This window comes from Dendrobates tinctorius, unplaced genomic scaffold (genome assembly GCF_039654945.1).
Source record: "Dendrobates tinctorius isolate UK_male_01 unplaced genomic scaffold, ASM3965494v1 ptg000138l, whole genome shotgun sequence".
NCBI classification, from domain to species: domain Eukaryota; kingdom Metazoa; phylum Chordata; class Amphibia; order Anura; family Dendrobatidae; genus Dendrobates; species Dendrobates tinctorius.
In genome coordinates, this window is record NW_027361806.1 from 29,374,713 (window position 1) to 29,394,184 (window position 19,472).

The following is a 19,472-nucleotide window of genomic DNA, read 5'->3' on the forward strand; positions in this document are numbered from 1 at the left end:
TTCACTGCCACCGCACCTCACTGCCCCAAACTTCGCTACCCCCCACACTTCACTGCCACCAATCCTTGCTACCCCCCCGCACCTCACTGCCACCGCACCTCACTGCCACCGCACCTCACTGTCACCGCACCTCACTGTCACCGCACCACCTCGCCTGTCCCAGCAACTCACTACACCAGCACCTCACTGTCGCCACACCTCGCTGCCCCTGAACCTCAATACCCCCCTGCACTTCACTGCCACCACACCTCACTGCCCCCAAACCTCGCTACCCCCCCGCACTTCACTACCACCGCACCTCACTGACCCAAAACCTCTCTACCCCCCACACTTCACTGCCACCGCACCTCACCATCCCCCGCACCACCTCGCCTGTCCCCGCAACTTGCTACTCCCGAAACTCGCAACCCCCTGCACTTCACTGCCACCCCACCTCACTGCCACCACACCTCACTGCCACCGCACCACCTCGCCTGTCCCCGCAACTTGCTACTCCCGAAACTCGCAACCCCCTGCACTTCACTGCCACCCCACCTCACTGCCCCAGCCCGCACCACCTCGCCTGTCCCCGCAACTTGCTACTCCTGAAACTCGCTACCCCCCCACACTTCACTGCCACCGCACCTCACTGCCACCACACCTCACTGCCACCGCACCACCTCGCCTGTCCCCGCAACTCGCTACACCAGTACCTCACTGTCGCCACACCTCGCTGCCCCTGAACCTCACTACCCCCCGCACCTCACTGCCAACACACCTCACTGCCCCCAAACCTCGCTACCCCCCCGCACTTCACTGCCACCGCACCACCTCGCCTGTCCCTGCAACTCGCTACCCCAGAACAAAAGAGGCTGGAGGAGGAGGACAGAGTATTCTGGAGGAGGAGGAGAGACGAGTCTGGAGGAGAAGGACAGAGAAGTCTGGAGGTGAACAGAGGAGTCTGGAGAAGAACAGAGGAGGCTGGAGGAGGACAGAGGAGGCTGGAGGAGGACAGAGGAGTCAGGGTGAGGAGAACAGAAGAGGCTGGAGGAGGACTGAGGAGTCTGGAGGAGAGGAGCCTGGAGGAGGACAGAAGAGTCTGGAGGAGAAGGACAGAGAATTCTAGAGGTGGACATAGGAGTCTGGAGAAGGAGAACAGAGAAGGTTGGAGGAGGAGGACAGAGGAGTCTGGAGGAGCAGAACAGAGTAGTCTGGCAGAAAAGGAGAACAGAAGAGTCTGTGGGGAGAAGGGCAGAGGAGTCTAAAGAGGCTCCAAAATACCCGAAATGCTCTTGTTCGTCAAGTGAAGCGATCTCTAGTGCTACTCTAAAGATCGTCGTTCTCGGCAGCACATCGAGCTGTATAAGCCGGAGTAGAAACGATTGAACAAGTAGCTGCTGGTTCTTGTCACCGGTCAGTTCAGGTACTGATAGCGCCATCTGCTTTGTCGTGACCTGTTCTCTACATTAACGTTTTGCGGACCCCCGTCATCTCCGGGCAGAGATCCCGCACACTCCCCATCCCAAGCTCCAGAATCACACAAGTGCGATGATGAATTAGAGAAAAGTAGCAGCAGGAGCCGGAGCAGATTAATGCACTGGGAAAAGATTGGTGTCTGCTGTGAAATCCATCGCCAAGGTGAGCGGCACAGGACCGGAATCAACAGCAACCCCAAACATTGCAGCCCCAGGCCTCATCCAACTTCCAGACAGGAAATCAATGCTTGTAGTGCACGTGTAATTACAAGGACCAGACAGGGCAGGAGGGGGAGAATGAAAACTCCATACACCAAAAAGATAAGATGAAAAAGTCATGTCAGGTGCCAGAATGACAGTGGCCAGCAGAGGGCGCAGTCATGGGACGGTTGGGTCGGCCCAGCGTCTTCATCGCCTCCTCTCCAGCAGATCTGTTTGTCTTGTAGGCTTAGGGAAGCCTATGAATGTTGACAAGTGCTATCTCCGTGCTTGAGAGAAAACCATTTAAGCACTAAGCCCTCTTGGCTTTAGCAGGATCAATGCCTTGGCCAGAAGCTCTCCGAGCAACACCTGTTAGTGCCGCAAACTGGAAGGAAAAACAAGTAAATCCTCAGGCTGTCCAATTCCTGCCACACACCCCACCCCAGAAGAGACGTCCCCGGAGATTCAGACTTCATCTGTCACTGTCTGGACAATGGTGACATATAGGAAGGAGCAGTCACAGACCTGGAAATGATTGTGACGATAAATCTCCAGGATGAGAGGCGGCAATGCCGCAGATAGCAATAATGAGGCCTTACACGAGTACCTGGGGGAGTAACGAAGCGCCTCCAAATGTGGACCCCGGACGGCACCCAGGCAGCCGAAAAAGACTTCTAAGGAAACGGCGAGCAGACTGATTTCTGAATGTCCCATGTAAAATATGATTGCACTGCATGTCTTATGAGGAGGAGCCGGCCATGTGTCCGCAGGGGTGTGACATGGAGCGCCAATCTCCTATGTGCAGCAGAAGGATCATACACGTCAGAAGTACGCGAAAGAACATCGAAACAGGTCTGGAAACAAGTCCTGTGGCCGGATCAGGTTAAAATATGGCCACAATGATCAGAGAGAGGAATGTGTGGAGAAAAAAGGGCTCAGAATTTCAGGAAAGAACGTCTCACCAACCATTAAGCATGGGGGGGATCATGCTTTGTGTTGCGGCCAATGGCACGGAAAACATTTCACAGGTAGAGGGGAGAATAGATTCATTGAAATGTCAAGAAATTCTTGATGCAAACATAACAACATGTGTAAAAAAGCTGAAGATGAAATGAGGATGAGGATGGCTGCTACACATGGAAAAAACACACGTCACAATCCACAAGAGACGACCTCAAAAGGCACAAGGTTTTACATTGGCCCTCACAGTCCCCTGATCTGAGCATCACTGATAATCTGTGGCGACACCTCAGTATACCAGAGGATGGAAGACGTCCCAGGAATCTCACAGAACTGGAGGAATTCTCCAAGGAAGAACGGAGGAAAATCCCTCAAACAGGAACTGAAAGACTCTTGTCTGGCTACAAAAAGTGTTTACAAGCTGTGATACTTTCAAGAAGGGTTCTCTACTAGGTACCAACCTTGCAGGGTGCACAAACTTTTGGATTGGCCCATTTTCCTATATGTAGCAAGTTTACAGCCTGTATGTAGCCTGTATGCAGCCTGTATGTAGCTAGCCTTAGCACAGATGTGGCACCCGCACCTTCCTAACGCTGTGCCCATATTGGCCTTGGAGGCTCCTCGCAGATTCCATCACGTTCGCGGCTCTATTTTGGCTGACCCAATTATAGGCCAGGGGGATCCGCCGAGCGCATCGGTGACTGCGAATACATGGAAACCATGGAGTAGATGAGAAATAGGTGGCCAGACTCTACCTTAGTAAGATGCCCCGATCTTACACCTTGTATATGTGCGTGCAATCATACACACCAGCACATGTGTTCGCGGGTCTCTGGGTTTGTTTGCACGGGGCGTTAATCTACATTGAATCAATAACAGCTCTTTACCCCAACCACACAAAAAAAGAGATAAAGGAGAAGCGGCGGTTCTGATCTTTACACAGCCCCCGGCTCGCTCGCTCGCGCTCTCTGCTCATTAATATTTAGTTCTTAATTTCAGAATATTGACGCTTGGCTCAGAATACAGATGAGTAGGGAGCGCGGGGAGAGGCCATGATGTGAAGCACTAAAGTGCCCACTACTGGACTCGCTGCCTCATTACAGCGTGGACTGGTGACAACGTGGCACAACGACTCGCCAGATATGGGAGGCTGGCCAGGAGACCCTATTTCCAGAACACAGATTTCCAACTCCTCATCCTACCCCACGACCACAGCTCAGTGCAAAGCCAGAGCGACATCGAGGAGACTGCGCCGCCTGCCTGCCAGACATGGCACCATATACGTGAGGCAGCACAATGGCACTGTGTGTAGTGGTGGCACCGCAATCATGCCGTGCTCCTCGCCTGGCACAGCCGTCTTCTGAGATTGGCACAGAAAGAAGCTCATTGTCAAGCGGCTCTCATCACTGACAGACACCACAATGACAAGGAAGCGCATTGTATCCACCGAAGATGACTACGCCATCTCTCCTTGTGTCCTCCCCGCACTGGACATTCCGGGTACAAGTTTAGGAAATCCAAGGCGTCTCTACAGCTCTTCTCAGACATGGCAGCCAGTAGCTCCACATCTATGTGGCATTGTGTTTGGAAGATCCGACAGTAATGACAATTTATAGCTAGAATCATGTGATTAGTCGAAGTGATCGGCTTCTGTTGATCAGATTTTCCCTGGTGATGCTTCAAAAGTTTACAACTATAAAGAAATCTTTGAGCACTGGCGGCGGAGGCGATGATGGCGCGTGCCCACCCTGACCCCGGACCTCAGAGTTACTAACATTCATTAGAACAGATGATACCATCATCCACCACATCTCTGCAGCACGCCAGGTCCATCTCTGCAGCACGCCAGGTCCATCTCTGCAGCACGCCAGGTCCATCTCTGCAGCACGCCAGGTCCATCTCTGCAGCACGCCAGGTCCATCTCTGTAGCACGCACGGTCCATCTCTGCAGCACGCACGGTCCATCTCTGCAGCACGCCAGGTCCATCTCTGCAGCACGCCAGGTCCATCTCTGCAGCACGCCAGGTCCATCTCTGCAGCACGCACGGTCCATCTCTGCAGCACGCACGGTCCATCTCTGCAGCACGCCAGTTCCATCTCTGCAGCACGCCAGTTCCATCTCTGCAGCAGGCTAGGTCCATCTCTGCAGCATGCCAGGTCCATTTCTGCAGCACGCCAGTTCCATCTCTGCAGCACGCCAGTTCCATCTCTGCAGCACGCCAGGTCCATCTCTGCAGCACGCCCGGTCCATCTCTGCAGCACGCCCGGTCCATCTCTGCAGCACGCCCGGTCCATCTCTGCAGCACGCCCGGTCCATCTCTGCAGCACGGCCCGGTCCATCTCTGCAGCACGGCCCGGTCCATCTCTGCAGCACGGCCCGGTCCATCTCTGCAGCATGCCAGGTCCATCTCTGCAGCATGCCAGGTCCATCTCTGCAGCACGCACGGTCCATCTCTGCAGCACACCCGGTCCATCTCTGCAGCACGCCCGGTCCATCTCTGCAGCACGGCCGGTCCATCTCTGCAGCACGGCCGATCCATCTCTGCAGCACGCCCGGTCCATCTCTGCAGCACGCCCGGTCCATCTCTGCAGCACGCCCGGTCCATCTCTGCAGCACGCCAGTTCCATCTCTGCAGCACGCCACGTCCATCTCTGCAGCACGCCAGGTCCATCTCTGCAGCACGCCAGGTCCATCTCTGCAGCACGCCAGGTCCATCTCTGCAGCACGCCAGTTCCATCTCTGCAGCACACCAGGTGCCCGCCACGCTCTTCTAACCCTCAACATGTTGCAGATTTTCCTCTGCGATCTGCTGGAGGTGGATGTGTCAGGAAACCACACAAGACTTTTTTGAAACCCTTGCATTTTATATTTATCACAATGATTCTGACAATAGCCCTTAACAAAATGCAGAAGTAGTCCGCAGGCTTTGTGCACCGATGACACGGCCGTCATGATATGAGATGACTAAAAGGCTGCATCAGCCATCATTGCACTTGATGGGAAAAATTAGCCCTATTCCTGCACAGTCCATGCGGTATTAGGACGTCAGGCTCAGCACACAGAGGGTTAAGATGAAGGAGAGGGGGGTGCTATGACAGCTAAGACCTCAGGGGCAGATCTGGCCACCGGGATGACAAGCACCGCTAATTTATACCATCTTCAGTCCCCATAAAATACAGGGTGAGGTGTCAGCAGCACAGGCAGATAGGACAGGTTACTGCCATCCTGATAGATCCAAGTAATTCATGGCTCTGGCCTGGACTTCCAGCCCCGAGGGCCTGACACCCAGTATTTACAACCTGGAGGTGCAGGCAGTATATAAAGGCTGCCCCCGAGCAGGCTGCCACCTACAGCGACCACGCACCTCGTCTGCCAGTACAAGGGCGGCTGTAGGAAAAATGCTAAAGTTCTATCACAGGTTGTGTCTCCTGGTGGATTAGTCATGGGTAGAGTATTATCTGGGGCTGATAGAAGGTGTTTCCTCCCCTCTAGACCTTGCTGCCACCTGCCCTTTATCACACTGGACTTCTGCTGCTGAGCCATATAAACATCTGCGCAATGATAAAACGTAATCATAAAGTTATCAGAGGCTGGAAAACCCGGCTACTGCAGACAGCAAAGGTGGAAGCCCGACTATCCCTGAGCTGCGGGATCTGCAGGTAGTCCTCAGTGATGTCACCGCTGATCGCTAGGGATGTCACTGCTTATCTCTGGTGATGTCACCGCTGATTGCTGGGGATGTCACCGCTGAACTCTAGTGATGTCACCGCTGAACTCTAGTGATGTCACCGCTGATCGCTAGGGATGTCACTGTGTATCTCTGGTGATGTCACCGCTGATCGCTGGGGATGTCACCACTGTTCGCTAGGGATGTCACCACTGATTGCTAGGGATGTCACCAATGATCTCTGATGTCACCGCTGATCTCTAGTGATGTCACCGCTGATCGCTAGGGATGTCATCGCTTATCTCTGGTGATGTCACCACTGATCTCTAGTGATGTCACCGCTGAACTCTAGTGATGTCACAGCTGATCGCTAGTGATGTCATCGCTTATCTCTGGTGATGTCACCGCTGATCTCTGGTGATGTCACCGCTGATCTCTGGTGATGTCACTACTGATCATTAGTGATGTCACCGCTGATCGCTAATGTCACCACTGACCTCTAGTGATGTAACCGCTGATCGCTAGGGATGTCACCAATTATCTCTGGTGATGTCACCACTGATCTCTAGTGATGTCACCGCTGATCGTTAGGGATGTCATCGCTTATCTCTGGTGATGTCACCACTGATCTCTGGTGATGTCACCGCTGATCCCTGGGGATGTCACCACTGATCTCTGGTGATGTCACCGCTGATCGCTAGGGATGTCACCGCTGATCTCTGGTGATGTCACCGCTGATGTCTATTGATGGATAGGCTGATCTCATGACATGGTGTCCTCATATCTGCAGGTATGCTCACGTTTCCCTTCGTTGGAGACTCCTATCTGCCCTTATCGCAGTGACGCTCCCGTTGGCGCTCCTACACTGATAATCAATTACAACTCCCTAAAAGCGGAAGGGTTAAAAAGTACAACTGCTTTAAGTTCATCAAAGCTGGAGATAAGAGAAGACTGCGACGCCAAGGCTCCTCCTGTAATAACTGAGAACTTTCCTATCATTCCTTTATTTTCTACACCGGCCATAAAAATAGGGAAAATCAACACCTAAATGATCTTATTTATGGCGAGTAAATCAGCTGCATGTGCTTAATGCTGCGGCTAATGAATTTATGGCTCGCGCTGGAATTTGACATGAGTTGTAAAAAAGTAATTAACTTTTAGAAGTGTTTTTTACACGTCACCTTCTGTGTTACCCCGCTCCACCGCCCTCCACCCCCAGAATCTGAGTATTGGCCACAAGTCAGAGAGCCCAAGGAGACCAGGCTGCTTATCCTGGGGAGTTCAGACGCAGCACAGAGTGTTTTAGGAGAGGATGGTGCTGATTATTATTATTTATTATTATAGCGCCATTTATTCCATGGCGCTTTACATGTGAGGAGGGGTATACATAATACATACAAGTACAGTAATCTTAAACAATACAAGTCACGACTGGTCCAGGAGGAGAGAGGACTCTGCCCGCGAGGGCTCACAACCTACAAGGGATGGGCGAGGATACAGTAGGTGAGGGTAGAGCTGGTCGTGCAGCGGTTTGGTGGATCGGTGGTTACTGCAGGTTGTAGGCTTGTCGGAAGAGGTGGGTCTTCAGGTTCTTTTTGAAGGTTTCGATGGTAGGTGAGAGTCTGATGTGTTGTGGTAGAGAGTTCCAGAGTAGGGGGGAAGCGCGAGAGAAATCTTGTATGCGATTGTGGGAAGAGGAGATAAGACGGGAGTAGAGAAGGAGATCTTGTGAGGATCGGAGGTTGCGTGCAGGAAAGTACCGGGAGACGAGGTCACAGATGTACGGAGGACTCAGGTTGTGGATGGCTTTGTATGTCATGGTTAGGGTTTTGAACTGGAGTCTTTGGGTAATGGGGAGCCAGTGCAGGGATTGACAGAGGGGAGAGGCTGGGGAATAGCGGGGGGGACAGGTGGATTAATCGGGCAGCAGAGATTAGAATTGATTGGAGCGGTGCGAGAGTGCTAGAGGGGAGGCCACAGAGCAGGAGGTTGCAGTAGTCAAGGCGGGAGATGATGAGGGCATGGACTAGGGTTTTTTCAGATTCTTGGTTGAGGAATGTACGGATCCGTGAAATATTTTTGAGTTGGAGTCGGCAGGAAGTGGAAAGGGCTTGGATATGTGGTTTGAAGGAGAGATCAGCTTCAAGGATTACCCCGAGGCAGCGAGCTTGTGGGACTGGGGAAAGTGGGCAGCCATTTACTGTAATGGATAGGTTCTTTGGGGGGGTCACGTGAGATGGGCGAAAGATGATGAATTCTATTTTGTCCATATTAAGTTTTAGAAATCTAGCGGAGAAGAAGGATGAAATAGTGGACAGACATTGAGGGATTCTGGTTAGTAGGGAGGTGATATCTGGTCCAGAGATGTAGATCTGTGTGTCATCAGCATAGAGGTGATACTGAAAGCCGTGAGATTCTATGAGCTGCTGATGTTATAGAAGGTGACAGAATAAGTTGCAGATAGTGTGGGGAGCAGGACACAGCAGCACAGAGTGTTTTAGGAGAGTAGTGTGCTGATCTTGTGGGAGGTGACAGACATTGCAATCATTTTTGTAAAAATCTGCATAAGATCACACCCTTTGAGTACTGTAGTGCAGCGGTGTCCACGCTGTGCAGTGATGAGGCAGTGACCCAGGAAAAGTTCAAAGTAAAGTCTCTTTTATTATTCAGCGTACTCACAAATAGAAAATAACTTGGATCCTCCGGATCGCAGCCGATGAAACAAAGACAGTCCATGACCTGTTGCCGTAGGCGACTGCACCGCCATGTACGATGAGGGTGCCAGGCCTTTTGGCTCCGCTTGGCCCTGTGTTGCCTCACACAGGTTGAGCTCTGTCCGTTTCCTCCCCGGCCACATGGAAACCCGGGGCCGGGGAGGATATGGACTGCCCTGCTGCCATCCTGTAGGCCATTTAAAAAATAAAAGCCCAGAACAGGTTTTCTTATATCTGCCCTGGACAAATAGCATGCCCAGGACTAATACTTTTATTTAGCACTGCAATGCACTCCCACGGCCTCCATATGCTTCTTTGCACATCCTGGGGGACACATAGCGACCCTCTCATATAACACCAGGCACTGCCTCACAGCACACAACAGAAAAGAAATAGTAGGTTATGCAGAAGCACAGAGTATTTCAGGAACGTGTCATTCATCCATTATTAGTAGGAAAGGAGGTGAAACTGGAGAGTGGTAAATGTATTACCTATGGCCGGTATATGGGAAACGTGTGCAGAGCAGACGGACGGCACAGTCACCAGCGCAGCCTTCCTGCACTAGAGCCGTTACAAAGCCTCAAAGCAAAAAACCCAACTGCCCCAACCCAGGGCGCAGCGTAGACAGGAAAAGCTTCCCACCAAGCCCGTAAATCCTGCGGAGGTGTCAAGAACATCGCACACATCTGCCAGCGCCGGCAGCTGCTCTTTGGCTTTTTGGTCTGTGTGGCTTTCGGTTTTGCTTCTTTATGAATTGCTGGTGACACCTGTATAACTGGACGGCTCGGCCATGAGTCCCAGCCATAGATATCACCGCGGTTATGTAATAAGTACAGGCGCGCGGCCCGGGAGGGGCGCTCTTATTAATGCACGCTGGCAGACAGCAGAGCAGGGTGATTTTCCAGCCGGCCTGGCCGATATAAATATGAGGTCGCTCCGCTCTGATGTGTGATGATAATACATTAAGGCTTTTGATGTACGAGTCTATCAGCATCTTTGTCCACAGCCTGTTTTGTGGCTGCTTGAACAAGCAATTACAAATTATAGGCTGCGAGGCCCATAAGTCATCGCTGCGCATTTGGCAATAGGATATTTTTCTCCGGAGCCACCCGGCCTTAACCCTCTGGCTGCTGGACGCAGCTCATCCCTCCATAGTTACCAGGAAAGGCAAACTAAAAGAAACGAAAGAGCACAAATAATGGAGTATTTCCAGTGCACAAAGCTGCAGGACCAGGGGCGTCACCATCACCACTGACCCCAGGACAGAAGGGTGGTCCCAACGAGATTACACTCCACAACTGCCTTATTTACCCCGGAGGTAGCTGGATTCATCCCATACCCCCTCTGCAATCCGCTGCATAATGTAGGAAATGCAGCTTTTTGGGCTTTAAAGCAGTGTCGTTGCCTTCCATCCCCTACACATATGGCTGACAGTCCACATTACGTGTCCACACAATGCTGCACCTATGGGCCGCACCTGAGCCCTGGTTATACAGGGGGGACACTGGCTCTGGAAGAGAAGCGGCAGATAAAGGTGTCCGTCCACTCTTGTGCCGGCTCCATGGAAAGTCTTAATATGAGAAGAATTTCACGCTCTCTCATTTCCTTTCTTATTTTTCGGCCGCAGGGAATGAATTGTGTTATGGGATCTGGAGTTGCCAATACTAATGACTGGGACCAGTCTGTAAATAAACCGGCACACGCCGAGCCCACGGCCGGCACACGCCAAGCCCACGGCCGGCACACGCAAGCCCACGGCCGGCACACGCAAGCCCACGGCCGGCACACGCCAAGCCCACGGCCGGCACACGCAAGCCCACGGCCGGCACACGCAAGCCCACGGCCGGCACACGCCAAGCCCACGGCCGGCACACGCCGAGCCCACGGCCGGCACACGCGAGCCCACGGCCGGCACACGCCGAGCCCACGGCCGGCACACGCCGAGCCCACGGCCACCATCCGCTGCACAAAAGTCTCCCGAACAATTTACACTTGACACAACTAATAATCTCTTCTACACGAGTGATGGAGGCGCTAAGTCTCTGGGCACATTGTGCATCCGTCACCATCGCCTCCCATTGTAAATGGCCGAGTCTATAGTGACTGCACAGCAGCAGAGGACAGGCACCAAGGAAATGGACCCCAAACAGCGCCCCGGGGTACATGTTCGGGGCATGAGACCTTGCACAGAAAACTTTATAAGAAAGTCTCAAGAACATAAACCTGTCCGTACAGGAACCGTAGCTGCACTGAAGTTTTTCTTCTTTCGGTGCAGTTCTTTACACATTGTTGCACTCGGACACAGAGTCGATCCTCGGTCAGCGCAGCGTCTCAGTGTTAATTGCTGATAACAAAGATACAAGGTGGAACATTTTCTTGAAAAGTCTGAAGAACTCTGAGCGGGATCAATAGAGAGAGAAAAATGTCTACAGATTAATAAGTCAGGTAAAGGTGACCGCGGAGGTTAATGAGCAGCGCCAGATGGAAATGCTATTGATTGAAGGGCAGATTTCAAGACAACCAATGATGAACACGACTCGTTATGAGGCCAGTGGTGTCCTGCTGCAGCGGCAAATGACGGCCGTCCTGAATGTATGTGAGCACGACCAATGACGAACACGACTCGCTCTGAGGCCAGTGGTGTCCTGCTGCAGCGGCAAATGACGGCCGTCCTGGATGTATGTGAACATGACCAATGACGAACACGACTTGCTCTGAAGCCAGTGGTGTCCTGCTGCTGCGGCAAATGACGGCCGTCCTGGATGTATGTGAACACGACCAATGACGAACACGACTCACTCTGAGGCCAGTGGTGTCCTGCTGCAGCGGCAAATGACGGCCGTCCTGAATGTATGTGAGCACGACCAATGACGAACACGACTCACTCTGAGGCCAGTGGTGTCCTGCTGCAGCGGCAAATGACGGCCGTCCTGAATGTATGTGAGCACGACCAATGACGAACACGACTCACTCTGAGGCCAGTGGTGTCCTGCTGCAGCGGCAAATGATGACCGTCATGGATGTATGTGATGTATTCAGCACTAACATAGATCATGTTCAGATCGGCTCTTGATCTTCCCCCCCTGAGCAAACGGCAGACACTCCTGGAGCCAGGAGTACCCAACGTGAGCCACCACTGGGAGTACCCATCATGAGTCACTAATGGGAGTACCCACCATGACACCTTTTTCCAATGTTGCTTAGCTCACAAGTGATTGACATTTTTGTCCCTTGGTTTAGAGGGGGGTACTGCCGCTTTGTATCTAGGAGGCAGAGTCAGACGGTCCATTTGGGCAGGGCCCGAGGAACAATTATTAAAGTGCGGGACCTGCAAAAAGAAATGCAAAAACAAGGGCAGCTCTAAAGCAAAGTTTAGGTGTCATGTGCATGGTGCAAGGTAAAATGTCCTGACCAAGAAGTCAAAACTACTGTCTGTTCCCAAAACTAATGGACCGCGCAACTGCTTAGCTGACCCCAGTTTAGGGCTTTACTGCTGGTGTCCTGGGCTCCAGTTACATCTATCAGTTTGTGAATCTTAGAGAATGGGCAAACGGTTGACACAGGGGTAACGGGCGCGGCGAGTCCGGTCAGGGCGCACAGGTTGTGGAGCATGAGGCCATTACTTTGGGCACCACGTGAGCAGGTAACTGAGGTAGAAGGTATCTGGGGGCTCCGGTCAGCGGGAGGCACAGAACACAAGGGGTAGGGTGGGAGATAGGAGAGGTGGGCTCGCTCTAGACATCCCGGCTCTTCCTTCCATGCAGCTAATGAATCCTGATGGGAGAGGTGACCTTTTCCAAATGTCACATGTCATTGGATTTTATATCAAACCTGGACAATATGCCACGGGTATAAAAATCGTTTTTCCAATAGAGTTATGTGTATGCGCGACCGTGGTGTGGAAAAAATAATAATTAAGAGAAAGAAATTAGCCTTGACTTGCCGAGCGGGCAGAGTAACCTGTCGAGCCCCCACAGGTGCCGTCTACATTAACCCCGCGATGGCTGCGAGCAGCTGCCATGTTAACCTTCATCTCTGGGGCATCGTCGGGCGAGGCTGATTAATGAATCCCACTTTCCCAGCCCGCACCCATTTATTTTCTCAGATAATCTTAAATGTAATAAAATCATGTTTGACAATCTGGCCGCTGGATAAAGCAGCCGGCCCGTCGTAATGTGATTTCCTCCTGAACTAAGCGCCCGGCATCCTGATCTCTCACCCGACATGGACCCCCGTGTACCAAGCTTCTACAATGAGAGGGAAAGTGTTCAGGTTTTTCTCCCGACTGACACAGAAATATTAGTAACCTGGGCGAGCGGCCCCCCAAGGTGGGTGATTAAGGAGGATATAACTTCCCAGAAGGCGATGAATGAAGGCGAATAAAAGTGTAAAACGTGTAAGGTAAACATCGTAACCATATTGGAAGGCGAGACCCTCCGCACGTGGCCGTGACTCATAGGAATAATATACCGTGGGGCTGAAGCCCCCCGTCTCTGTAGTGAGAGGATACAATGTACAGGGCACAACGGGGCGCGTGATCTGGGGTGACAACGTCGTATGTCTCGGCACGGATGATACAAGAGACGCTCCCCGTGCAGCCGCTGCCACATCTGTCACCGTTATTGCTGCGCTCCGGGGGGCTACGACAAGGTCTCCTTAAAGCGGCAACGCACCCCAAGCATTATCCTGCACTCCATCAGCTCATCCACTCCCAGGACTGCAACAGCTCAATTAGTAAAGTGAATATATTATATCAAGTCTAAAAGATTAAACCATCATCGTCAGCCCATAATTTCAGCGAGGAAGTCAGGAGCGCGGTTTTCTCTTATTAACTCCCTAACAAATGTGATGAAAATGTTCAAACAGAATGTTAATGCAATGTTATGCGCAATTTTCCCAGGCGGCCCTCCGCTGAAATATTTCTTTATTAATAGTAATTGAGGGTATAAATTATGAATGGAAGAGATTTTCTCCTTTCAGAAGGAGACTCATCATAATGACAATAAGTCTTTATAATTGTCTTTTTTTGGCGAGAGAAGCATTTGGGGGTCATCGGAGGAAGTAAAAGAAGGGGGGCAAGGAAAAAAGGGCGAATTAGCTCTCACAGGGGAAAAAGAGGTCTATACGGGAAATTTATGATAGTTTGGGCTCCTATTAACACTTTAGTTACTGGAACAGCTGGCCACGCGCAGGTTGATATTGGTGACCCCATTAACGGATTAAAAAACGGATCCATCCAATAATGGCCGACCGCCCGTTCTGATCCACTGTGCAAAGTTGTGCGGACTACGGCGAGAAAGGGATAGATGCTGGAAAAGAGGAAAACGGGAGATGAGCGGATCCCGCACTGGAATCTTTTATTTCTCCTTTTATGATCAGAAATCAGATCAAAATACGTAAATAACTACTGGAAATATGAACATGGGCTAAGAGCGGAGGTCAGCGGTTTCTCTGGGTCTAGGCACTTTGTGGAGCTGTGTGAGATATTAGTGGAGGCCGCCAGTGTGCAGACTGCAAATGGTTAATTCAAGATGGCAGAATCTCAACCCAGAGGAAATGGATGGATGTAGTTTGGAGATTGTACAGAAGACGGACACAAGAGATGATGTAAATGCTGATATTCCTGGCAGTGATATTAATGGTCACAATCACCGACTGATATTAGCGGTCTCGATTATTGATGACTGTGGGGAGCAGTATTGGGCGTCCGGCATTAGTCCGCTGTGCCGCTCGGATCCTGCCGGCGCTGCGTCTCCTCCTGGTAAATTGTCCTTTGTCTGGAGTGCATTTGGTAACTACATTTTACCACCATTACAGCCAGAAACATCCGGGGAGGGGGTAGAGGACAATGACCGAGACTCCAGAGGTCACCTGCGTGACCCCGCCGACCTCCTGCTCCATCTCTGCCCAATCACTGTCCAATTACCTGTAATTTATGGTAAAATGAGAACTAGAATTAGTAATAATGCCGGCTAGATGGCCGGGGGCTTTCTTTATAAAGTCATAGAGCGCGTGGTCCGCACATAGCAGCATTTACGGGTCCTCGCAGGTTTTACCAGAAATGGTGCATCTGTCATGTAATGACTCGGAGCCTCCACCTCTGAGAAGGGAGGATTTCCGGCTGCATTGTCAGTGGCCGGTAATAATGGACACCTGGTGTAATGGATGCCTCTGCTGCATCCACTACGTGCACTGTGGTTCTTTTTCGGTGGCCCATTTGCTTGTAATATGGTGGAGGGAGACATGGTGATGCCACCTAAGAGCAAACAGTGTCTCGTCCTGCAGGGATGGAGCTCCGCAGCAGGACAACCTCCGGCTCACCTCGACACGCCACCGGCTAATTCAGTTAGGCCAATGGCACAGGCCACTTGAAGGATGGCGGACACAATAGTGCTGCAGGGCGGACACATTATTAAGCGCTTTGTCCGCGGAGCGGCAGGATTAGGCTGATCTAATCCGTTTATCTCACCCCAAGTTCCTTCCCCGTCACTGCCCCTTAACTGCGTTACTCCTCCACTCACAAGGAGGTTCACGCCATCAGCTTGGCATTTCCTCGCCATTCACCTCTACGGAAACTTTGCCTTTTTGACCTCTCTGCTCTGTGTCACCATTTTTTTATTAAGCTGAATCAGTGTCTTACTTGCAGATCGTAATGCCCGCAGACCATCGCATCCATCAAACCTGGGACACGTCGTGATGAGCTGCAGGGTTGACTCTAGAAACTGTTGAAATAAACATGAGGTTTGGCGCGGAGGGCGGGAGCTGAGATTTAGCTGCTGTTTGCCAGGTGAATTCTATCTATAGATGTTCCCTCACATCTAGAATGTTCTACAGAAGCCTCAGATATCTCACGAGCATCAGATGCGGGAACGTACGTCACCCTACTCCGCCATCTTGGAAGCCGCCCTCTTGACTATGGAAAGACCAAATAACATGCAAGAAAATCAAATGTAACGATTTCAGAAATGTTTAATTCCTAAATGAGATTCGTGGTAATTTACAGTTTCGGAGCCGCGCCGCTCGTTTAACCTCTAAGTCTCCAGACAAGTTCCCAGGACTTAAAGTCACTGCGGGGAATACAAGGAAGGCTTCGGATGGGAGTGAAACGTACGCCGCGCATAAGCTGGCGAGATTATTGTGCCGCAGCCCCCTGACGGGAACACGGCCCCTGGCGCTGCGCGGCCTATGATTACGACTTGCCTCTTTAGGTAATGAATTTTTTAACATGGCCATCTCCTCCGCCGTGGAATTGCTGATCTGGTGCTGATGTAAATACACAGCGGAGGGAATGTAAAGTCTAGCGGCGGCCGGGCCATGAAAATACCGCCACAAAAAAAGAGAATTAACTATTTCCGCGCTACATGCTGCATTAATAAAGTTTCATTTAGGAAAAAAACAAGTCTGTCTGCTATAGGACCCCAGTGGCGGAGCAGCGAGGCCGGACCCCCGAGACGCGCAGCCTCCTACTTTATGGACTTTTTATCACCCTACTGTTTATGATAAATTATAGTTTTTATAGACGTTTATTTATTTTTTCATTGTTGTTAGTTTATGGTTTTATTTGTAATGATTTTAATATCATCTCCGTATTTATTCTTCTCTGCGCTTGTCATTTTGCCCCCGTCACGTCTAGGCCTGAAGTATCGGCGGTCTCCCCAATCATTGCACATTTCTGGATGGATTTCATGTCTCCCCCTTTCCCTCCTGATCCTCCCCGGCCGCTCTCCCTCCTCTCACAATCCTTGTCTTCCTCCTGGGGGGCTCCATGGCTGACACAGTGGACTCGGCTATGTGCAGACCCCTCGGTCAGGGGAGATTTAAGACCTTCCCATATCTCTGGCAGTAAATGGCCCCATAAAACTGACAGAAAGACGCACATAGGGACGCCTGTTAAAATTTTATTACTAATCACTTGCAGGCTGGTCAGTCCATTTAACCTGAGCCCGTGCGATGGAGACTGCCGACACTTTCTCCTTGACAATCAGTTGCGGTGTTAATCCTGATTTTTCATGTTTTAGCAGCAATGTCGGCCATGGACAAAGCGATTCCTAAACTAATAGATGATGTGACGCGTCCAAACAATAGCGGAGCGTCCCCCGAGCGAAGGGATCCGTCCTGTTACATCTTCATCATCTCTCCTGGTCGTCCGATACAAACGTCGCTCGGCTGCACAATGGCCGTCTCATCCATCCCAAGGCTTAGGTACCGAGCGTTAGGGGGTCTACGACAAGTAAATCTGGGCGGACACCAGGACTTCTGCCGCAGACATGGCGCCTATAGATCTGCAGAAGGATTGGTTGCGCGTCAGTGTCGCGTGTCACCCCCGATATGTGCAGAATCCGCACTAAGCCCTCATTCCTCAGCTCGGCTTTTTCTGCGCTGATTTCGTCCTATGTGAATGAGGTCACAAGACTCTGTTCTCATCACTGGGTGCACATTGTAAGGTGATCTTTGCATTAAAGGTTTTTCTGCAATATTCTAGCTAAAATTCAAAGGAATAAAATACGGTACTTAAAAAAATATGTTTTCTTGCAAGTTTTATATTTTTATATGGATTTTATGTACGGGGTTTGTTTTTATTTAAACATGTTTGTTCACATGCAGATTTCAAGGCTGAAAAAATTCATTCCAGAAAAAAAAAGTTAAAAAACGGCTGTTTCTTTTTATTTTTTTGCCATTTTGTATTTTTTGCTTTACATGATTCAGTAGTCAGATCTGGAGCATTTTATTTTTCTTCTAGCAGAAATGTCCCAAGTTATGTTCACTATTTATGCTAAAAAATACTCTGATGTGGATCAGCTTCACAATCCTTGGAATGAGGATTTTGGTGTGGAATTCACCTTCACATCAGACCCATCCACATCAGATCCATCCACAACGAATCCATCCACACCGGATCCATCCACATCAGACCCATCCACATCGGACCCATCCACATCGGACCCATCCACATCAGATCCATCCACATCAGATCCATCCACATCAGATCCATCCACATCGGACCCATCCACATCAGATCCATCCACATCGGACCCATCCACATCAGATCCATCCACATCGGACCCATCCACAACGAATCCATCCACACCGGATCCATCCACATCAGACCCATCCACATCGGACCCATGCACATCGCACCCATCCACATCAGTTCCATCCACATCGGACCCATCCACATCAGATCCATCCACATCGGACCCATCCACATCAGATCCATCCACATCGGACCCATCCACATCAGATCCATCCACATCGGACCCATCCACAACGAATCCATCCACACCGGATCCATCCACATCAGATCCATCCACGTCAGATCCAGCCACATCGAATCCATCCACATCAGATCCAGTCACAACGGATCCATCGACAACAGATCCATCCACAACGGATCCATCCACAACGGATCCATCCACATCAGATCCATCCACATCGGATCCATCCACAACATATCCATCCACATCGGGCCCATCCACAACATATCCATCCACATCGGGCCCATCCACAACATATCCATCCACATCGGGCCCATCCACATTGGACCCATCCACAACGAATCCATCCACACCAGATCCATCCACATCGGACCCATCCACATCAGATCCATCCACATCGGACCCATCCACATCAGATCCATCCACATCGGACCCATCCACAACGAATCCATCCACACCGGATCCATCCACATCAGATCCATCCACGTCAGATCCAGCCACATCGAATCCATCCACATCAGATCCAGTCACAACGGATCCATCGACAACAGATCCATCCACAACGGATCCATCCACATCAGATCCATCCACATCGGATCCATCCACAACATATCCATCCACATCGGGCCCATCCACAACATATCCATCCACATCGGGCCCATCCACATTGGACCCATCCACAACGAATCCATCCACACCAGATCCATCCACAACGGATCCATCCACATCAGATCCATCCACGTCGGATCCAGCCACAACGGATTCATCCACATCAAATGCATCCACATCAGTGTCCACATGTGGACACCCTCGACTGATGGTCACACATTGCTTCACGTTCAGGATCGTTCTTCCTCCAGAAATCTGAATCGAGTTATTCATGTAGGACAGCAATAACAGATGTGGGGTTTTCTGGCTGAAAAAGTCACAAAAAAGCCCAAAGTTTTGTTGTTTTTTTTTGCTGCATTTTGAAATTTTTGACATTTTTTTTGTATATGTGTAATTTTTAACTTAGGCAGAAATAACCGATGTGGCGCCACACTCGCCCGTCTAATAAAGGGGGTTTGGTTTGGGACAGTCTGAAACGCGTCACTTGTAGTATCGGTGTCCTCCGTTTCTTAAGCACAAGTTACATTAAGAGTTGTTGTAGGTAACATAAGGCAAGAAGCGCCAATTGTCACACAGCGGGCGACATCTTCTGACAGCCCACAATCAGTACATGTGGGACAAGGTCGTAATGACAGCGCAGTACGGGAAGTG

General features: G+C 50.8%; 1 protein-coding gene across 2 annotated transcripts in view; it reads right to left on the minus strand.

Moving 5' to 3' along the window:
* The window catches only part of RNF220 (ring finger protein 220), a 340,908-nt gene that overhangs the window by 151,964 nt on the left and 169,472 nt on the right, over positions 1-19,472 (minus strand). The window lies entirely within an intron of this gene.